The sequence below is a fragment of the Diceros bicornis genome, chromosome 8 (genome assembly GCF_020826845.1).
Source record: "Diceros bicornis minor isolate mBicDic1 chromosome 8, mDicBic1.mat.cur, whole genome shotgun sequence".
Lineage (NCBI taxonomy): Eukaryota > Metazoa > Chordata > Mammalia > Perissodactyla > Rhinocerotidae > Diceros > Diceros bicornis.
This window is the reverse complement of record NC_080747.1, coordinates 68,057,265-68,065,927: the sequence shown is the minus strand read 5'-3', so window position 1 is coordinate 68,065,927 and position 8,663 is coordinate 68,057,265.

The window sequence follows — 8,663 nt, the reverse complement described above, 5'->3', positions numbered from 1 at the left end:
TTGTGGCCCAGGTTGGAATCCCAGGCACGCACCGACGCACCGCTTGTCCGGCCATGCTGAGGCCGCGTCCCACATACAGCAACTAGAAGGATGTGCAGCTATGACAGACAACTATCTACTGGGGCTTTGGGGGGAAAAAATAAAATAAATTTTAAAAAAATTAAAAAAAAAACGCACCAAGATACTTATATTTATATTTATAATATAAATTATATATTTATAAATGTAAATTTTTATTTATATTCACATGACTAGCCTTAAGAACTTAATCAAATTTGGGGTCCCAGCTTTCCCTCATGCTCTTACAGATGCTAATGAAAATGTTAAGTTAATTAAGAAAAGAATGGGAAGAAGCCAAGGGGAGAGTCAAAGGACTCTTCCCAACAAGGTGGAAATATTTTAAAGGGTTATTAGGAAATAAGATAAATAAAGCAAATATTGAAAGGGGGAGAACAGAGAAATCCGAAAGGGAAGAGTCACAGGACTCATCCGAACAGGGTGGAAATCTTTAAATGGTTATTAAAAAATGGGATGAATAAAATGGACATTGATTGGGGTTAAAACAAATAATAATCACTATCTAAGATTGGGTGGGCCAAAGGGTCCTCCTACCAATTCCCCTCAAATTAAAGGGCCCCAAACAAGTCTACTCTATTTACCACAGTTTGGAGAAGTTTAAAAAACTAGAAGGCAGAGATCACAATGAAAAACCTGACCAACAATTGCTTGGGGCAAGAGTTAGACTGATTAATCCAGTTAAAGGTTGACAAAAGGGCCAGGGACCTTGGCTTGCCCTCTCACTGGGGTCTCAAAGACTTGTGCACAGGAATGTGTAAAATGACCGGGAGATGGAGAGGAAAATTTCCAAGACTCCTTGGTGCAGGAAACCCACAAGCTGTGGTACCAAAACCCATTGGTAGGACCCTGACTCAAGCTACAATTAGGTTAAGAAAACGTACAAGTGTAAGCGTTGATAGGATTATGAAGGTTGGAATGTTTGAGCTAGTATTATATGAAGAGGTTATGTCCACTTTGATTGAGTGTTTTATGGGAATGGATATTATGTCTGGCCAGGAACACATTCCCTACCCAGTATTATAAGACTGAGACTTTTGATGGGGTCCAGATGAAAGTTTGTAGAAGAATTGATGTATTGAATTGGCTTTTTTTGTGTGTGTGTGTGAGAAAGATCAGCCCTGTGCTAACATCTGCCAATGCTCCTCTTTTTTTGCTGAGGAAGACGGGCCCTGGACTAACATCCATGCCCATCTTCCTCCACTTGGCATGGCTCGCCAAGCGGTGCGTCGGTGCACGCCGGGGATCCGAACCAGCGAACCTGGGACTGCCGAAGTGGAGCGCGTGCACTTAACCACTTGTGCCACTGGGCCGGCCCCTAAATGGCTTTATGTGAAGTGATTGCATCTATTTTGCCTGATTGTATTATGGGGATGAACATTGTGTCTCACTGGGGAATATTTCCCCTGCCTGATTGTAAAACATGGGGCATATAAATTCACCCTTCAGGCAATGTTAATCAACCATGCTAAAGGCAGTCAATAGGGTTGCCTGAGCCCATAGAGTGTGAGATGAAAACTAGAGGCTGATATTCAAGGGCTAATAGAAAGGATAAAGGAAGCTCCCCCACCCCCCACCAAGGTGAATTGGTCTAGGGTTGAATTGTACACTTGGAAAGAGGGCCTTTGTTAAACACTTTGTGCAGACTTTTTGAAGATGTGGTACATTGTCCTAAAGTTCTAGAACATAAAAATCTTTTGATTTATGTCTTAGTTAAAAATTTCACTAATATAAAGAAGCAAATACAAGAAAGTATAGTTGGATGAGCCAATCAGCCTTTTGATATCACTCAGGCTACAACCCAAGTATTTGAGAAAATAAAAGGAACTATTTTTGTCTTGCAAATGTCTACAAAATCCAAAATGTAAACAGAGCCCACAATCATCTGAGACTGAACCCTGTTAGCTCAGTCGGTAGAACTTAAAAAAAAAAAGAGGGAGAAGAGGAGGAAATATTTGGAAATTTGGCAAATAAAAAAATCTTAAATGTCCTCTCCACAAATATTAATAAAAAGATTTATCTGGAGAACTTAACCGTTTCCAACTGCTTAAACAAAATTCGGACCCAACTATTCTTTTATAAACTAGTGAGTTTTGTATTGTACCTGATTCATAGCAAAAATTTAATTCATAGCAAAAATTTAGTGGAAGCTATAGGGTTTCTGTCTGTGTCTGTCTGTGTGTTCATGTATGTACATCTATATAAAAATATGTCATAAATGTGAGATATTTTTCTACCTCCAGATGGTATAGCCAAAATTAAGAGCTCTATTTAATTGGTTTAAAGTAAGCACTTATATAAATTATGTCTATATGTAATAGAAACTAACCCAAATGCTTTTCAAGTTAACATGATACAAAATAATCTTTGATAAATAAAAGCTAGTTTAGTGCCGGCCCCGTGGCGTAGCGGTTAAGTGCATGCACTCTGCTGCTGGTGGCCCAGGTTCGGATCCCAGGCGCCCAGCGAGGCACCACTTGTCAGGCCATGCTGTGGGGGTGTCCCATATAAAGGAGAGGAAGATAGGCACAGATGTTGGCCCAGGGCCAGTCTTCCTCAGCAAAAAGAGGAAGGATTGGCATGGATGTTAGCTCAGGGCTGACCTTCCTCACAAAAAAAAATAATAATAATAAAAAAAAATAAAGGCTAGTTTAAATTTGTTGATTTACTTAAAAATAGACATATCTTTAAAGTTATCAACATTGAACATAATGCAGATAAACAACTTTTATTCTACCTGAGTTTATTAGTCAAATAAGCTCATGTTATTTCTTTTATAAAATTTGTCAGCAAAAATAATAACTTAGAATGATAGCTAATTCTGTCTAATGTCTTATGAAGTTTTCATGGGTAGTCTAAACATAATTGTTGGGAGCAAGTGATTTAGATAGACGTTAAGTGAGATAAGAGTTTATAGATAAACTTTTTAGCAGTAATTATATTTTATGGTATGTGTACTTAAAAATAGCTTCCAAAATCTCTTTGGTAACTTGAAACCTTCAAGTTTTGCTAAGTTAAATTAAATGATGGAAAATTCATTGAATATCTAGATTATTTTCAAAAGAGATAAAATACTGAAACATTAATTGCTAAACAAGTCGAAGTTTACCCACATTTATCTTCTTATTACAGAGAAACTAAAGATGTTTAGGTCTATTAGTAAACATGTCTTATACCTTGTTGAAAGATTGTACTATGAAGCAGCATATTTCTGGAAGTTATAAAAAATATTTATAAATTTCCCATGCCACGGAATGCTAATGTAAAAAAGAGTTCTTTTTTTTTTTTAAGATTTTACTTATTTATCTTTTTTCCCCCCAAAGCCCCAGTAGATAGTTGTATGTCATAGCTGCACAGCCTTCTAGTTGCTGTATGTGGGACGTGGCCCCAGCATGGCTGGAGAAGCGGTGCGTCGGTGCGCGCCCGGGATCCGAACCCGGGCCACCAGCAGTGGAGCGCGCACACTTAACCGCTAAGCCACGGGGCTGGCCCTAAAAGAGAGTTCTTAATTGTTTATTTCTCTATTTTTCACTAGAAATTAAGGTGTTTAGAAGTTAAAAATTCAAATATGAAGATACACTTTGTTAAGGGAAATGAGAGTAATTTGTCTAAACTAGAACTTCTGGTTATGAGGGACAAAACTAAACATATACAAAAGGTTAAAGAGAGAGAGAAAGAGAAATTTACTTTGTGTAATCAAGTTGGCTAAAAAGTGAATTTTTATAAGAAGAGTTTTAAAATTAAGCTTTAGTATAACTAGTGTACTTATGTAAGACTAGAACTTAATTTTATTTCATCTGCTAAAATGAAAGTTTCCTTACCTTTTTAAATGATCTGCCTAGAAGATGAAGAGTCTATGTTTTATCAAAATAATTTCCTGTGTTTGCTGTCTTTATCAGAGCCCCAATTACTTAGGAAAGATGAATCTTAATATTAAAAGAGCTAAATTTTGCTAACAGCCATGTGATCTTCTGTATTTGCTTTTAATCTTTTACAGTCACTTTGGTTAAATAGATAATTAAGTACTATTTCATATTCATCTGTGATCCTATTTAATCGAGTGTCCAAACCTTTGATAGCTTTAGCAAACTTCTCAAAATCAAATTCTAAAAATGAAGTCTTTTTGATCGGGAATAAACTTTGGGATTTTTCCAGAAGGCCCCTGGAACATTCCAAAGTATTATTGAACTAATTTGGCTTGTTTGGTATGTTAAATTACATGGGAAGAATTGTCAAATAAGTGATGCTAAACCTCCTTTATGGATATCCTTGTATTCATATGTTGTTAATATAAATGCTCTAGGGGCCAGCCCTGTGGCTTAGCGGTTAAGTGTGTGTGCTCCGCTACTGGTGGCCTGGGTTCGGATCCCGGGCACACACTGATGCACCACTTGTCCAGCCATGCTGAGGCGGCGTCCCACATATAGCAACTAGAAGGATGTGCAACTATGACATACAACCAGCTACTGGAGCTTTGGGGAGAAACAGGGAAAAAAAGGAGGAGGACTGGCAATAGATGTTAGCTCAGGGCCAGTCTTCCTCAGCAATAAAAGGAGGATTGGCATGGATGTTAGCTCAGGGCTGATCTTCCTCACAAAAATAAATAAATAAATAAATAAATAAATAAATAAATAAACAAATGCTCTAGAAATTGTATGACCTTTTCTCTGCTATGTCTTGGTATAATGTTATCAGTCATAATTCTAACCACTACATTAAAATGTGTGTTACAGAAATAACCAAATTTCTTAGTCATTTGCATTGTAATCAAATCTTTAACCATGCCATTTTAAATCTTTTGTCATTTTCAGACATTTATTGTTTTACTCTGATGCTTTTGCAAATGTATTTCATCTTCAGAGAGATTCATAGAAAGGATTCTGACACTTACTCTAGAATACAGGTTTCTGATAAACTTTCAGATCATAAAACTGAACTGGGTAAGAAATTACAGAATACCATAAGAAATTACAGAACTCTAACAGAGAAACTGATGGCTTCATAAAACTGCTAACAAAAGATGAAGGATTACGTGGGACTGAATGAACTGATGAGGATTATCATAATTTTTATGACTTTTTGTTTGAAATATTGCTGTTTTTTTTAATGTTTTGTTTTTCCAGATTTAAGGAAACTTTTTTCTCTTAAGCTAACTGTGACTTATAGCAATTTGGTAAGTTATACTTTTGTAAGCAGAATTGAAACATTTATCTTTTTCTCGCTAGCTGATCCCTCCAGAATTTGGAAACTCCAAGTGGATATTCTTATTTTTATGGCAATATAGTTATTTATATAAGTTCAATAAGAATCTGTTCTCCTTATAACAGGACACAATTGGAAACATTGGTTACATTACCAGGACTTTGCCTGGAATGTCATATTGGAGAGAGACATACATAGACTCAGATATGACCAAACAGCTTTAAGGAACAAAGATTGACTTTATGGAACAAAATAAAGCCCCTAGGAAATATTGGCCTAGTACCTTGCTTACAGGGTTCCCAGCAACCTTACCAGGTGAATAAAGAAAGTCATTTCCTGGCAGATACAAGAACCTCAGGATATTTGGGGGATCTTAAGAAGAGAGGAATTCACCCAAATCTATACATATTGCAGGGAGAGTCTGATGGCAAATCGTTGGCTTGGCTGTTCTGGCCTCAAGAAGCCTTTAAAAGGTCGATCTGAGCTTCTGTATGAAAAGTTCCAGTAAAACAGATTTAAAAGAGCCTCTATGATCAGTTACTATTCTCCCTGTACTTATGTAAATAAACAGGCCAAGTTTATTGAAACTAGACTTAGTATACAAACAAATCAGTCATAATTTGACTATCTTTGGTAGAAATGAGGGTGATTTTAGAGAGAAAAATTATGTTTCAGTAGCACACCTTTGGATATTAGATTCTAGTTCTATTAATTGTCTTTGAGGTTTTATTTTCTGCCTATAAGCTGAATCCTAAATTCTTCTAGTTTCCTCAAATATCTGGCTACAAATCTCCAAACTAATGTTTTCAATTTTTTCCCATCCTTTTAATTTGGAATCATTGAGAACTGAAACCACCCTTTTTCCTGAAGCCCTGCACACAGAAGCTGAAAAAATTGATATAAACTTTAGAGAGATCACTACAGTAGTCCATGTTTAGACAATCTTCATGCCTGTTGCTGTGTAAGCCACTCAGAAAGATACTTGAACACCTGATGACATCATCAGAGAAATTTTAAACTGCAGAGAATGCTTCGACCCTGACATCTAGAAATCTTCTTGACTGGCTGTCACCTGGGCTTAGAAATTGGTATATAATTTCCACCAACCATTAACCTTTGTTTTTCTTTTGTTTCCATAGAAATGCCTGTTATTAAATACCTGATTGCTTGCTTACACATTATAGGCCTAACTTTGGGAGCCCACCTGCATCACTGCCCCATGAAATAAATTTAACTGGATTGACCTGTTGTCAGGACTAGGAGACTGGTTCACTGAGATGGAACAATCTACCAACTCAGCTTCTGGACAGTGAAACTTCTTGGAGAAGTTTCAAAGGTGGGACTGTAGGGAAACAGAATTTGCCACCTCAAAATATCTCTCTTTGGCTTGATTATTTTTATTTATTTTTTTGAGGAAGATCAGCCCTGAGCTAACATCCATACCAATCCTCCTCTTTTTGCCAAGGAAGGCTGGCTCTGAGCTAACATCCATGCCCATCTTCCTCCACTTTATGTGGGACACCACCACAGCACGGCTTGACAAGCAGTGTGTCAGTGTGCGCACGGGATCCGAACCCGGGCTGCCAGCAGCAGAGCACGCGCACTTAACTGCTACGCCACGGGGCGGGCCCCAGGCTTGATTATTTTTAAGAACAAAAGCCTCAGGAAGAAACTTTGATTTTCCCCCTAACAGCCTAAAAGAATTTAAGATAGAAAGTCTGTCCTAAGAAGGAGCTATCACCATAGATAACTATAGTATAATATGAACCAGGTGTGGTAAAAAGAGAGGAACCTAGCAAAGCCCTTTTTTTTTTTTTTAAAGATTTTATTTATTTATTTTTCCCCCAACGCCCCAGTAGATAGTTGTCTGTCATAGCTGCACATCCTTCTAGTTGCTGTATGTGGGACGCGGCCTCAGCATGGCCGGAGAAGCGGCGCGTCGGTGCGATCCCGGGATCCGAACCCGGGCCACCAGCAGCGGAGCGCGCGCACTCAACCGCTAAGACACGGGGCCAGCCCGCAAAGCCCTTTTGATCAAAGTCCCCTCCATGTCCCACAGTCTCTGCAAGGCATGGCAAACATTTGTTTACCAAACATTTTCTGTTCCATCTCCATGTGAATTTCCTTCCTCCCCTTTAAAGTCCCAAACCACTACCCGCAACATCCTCTTTTGTCTTTAGCTGAAGATGACATTTAAGGTTGTGGCTTCAGCCATTTTGGCGAGTTACTCAGTTTTCCTGGGTTTCTCCTGTGTATACATGTTATTAAACTTTGTTTGATTTTCTCCTGTTGTCCTGCTTCATGTGAATTTAATTTTTAGACCAGCCATAAGAACCTAGAAGGGTAGAGAAAAATTTCTTCCTCCCCTACAGTTGTCTGTGCCTTTGGTGTCATATCCAAGAAATCATTGCCAAATTCAATGTTGTGAAGCTTTCGCCCTATGTTATCTTCTAAGAGTTTTATAGTTTCGAGTCTTTTGTTTAGGTCTTTGATCCATTTTAAGCTAATTGTGGTATATGGTATAACGTAAGGGTCTAACTTCATTCTTATTGCAGTTGTTGAAAAGACTGTCCTTTCCCCAATGAGCAGCCTTGGCAACCTTGTTGAAAATCATTTGACTATATAGGCAAGGATGTATTTCTAGTCTCTTGGAATACTGTTACATTTTATTTTTTAACCCTTTAGATCATTACTGTCTATAAACCACAAATTATGTGAAAATCTTTTCCTATCAACAGTGACTGTGGTGAAATGAAAGCAAGAAACTTAATTTTAGGGAATAAACACAGAACTATTAATTCTATACAGATCTTCAAGGCATTACTCAGCCAAAAATGGCTTCCACACAACAAAACTCAGAAATGTGCACTACTAATTCAATTCAGTAGTCTGATATTTTCCTGAATTTCAATCATTTAAAAACCATAGCTTTACATATTGTGCGTGTGTGTGGTGGGGGGGATTGTGGGGGGGGGGGGTTGGGGGGATTGTCAAGCCTGGGTCTTTTGGTTCCCCTTACCATTTATACCAAATGACCCAACACACTATGGTTATACCTATCATTAAACTATCAGAACAATGTTAAAAATCTATGTATTTTTAAAATTAATCTGAGTTCTTAATTTTCTAAAAGCAAGCAAAGAAACCCAATTCCTTTTCTGTCCCTCCCCCCACACGGATGGAACATCGCTGGAAAGATCTAGAAGAGACAATCCCTGAAACGGGCATTAGTGTTCCAGAAGTTTCAGTGGGGAAAAGGCAGCATCATGCACTTTAAAAACCATAAACGTGGCACATCCATTGTGACATAAAAATGTCACTCAGCAATGCTTTTATTCTATCAGCAGTGTTCCTTTTTAATAGTTTTGCACATATGCCACGGGTCC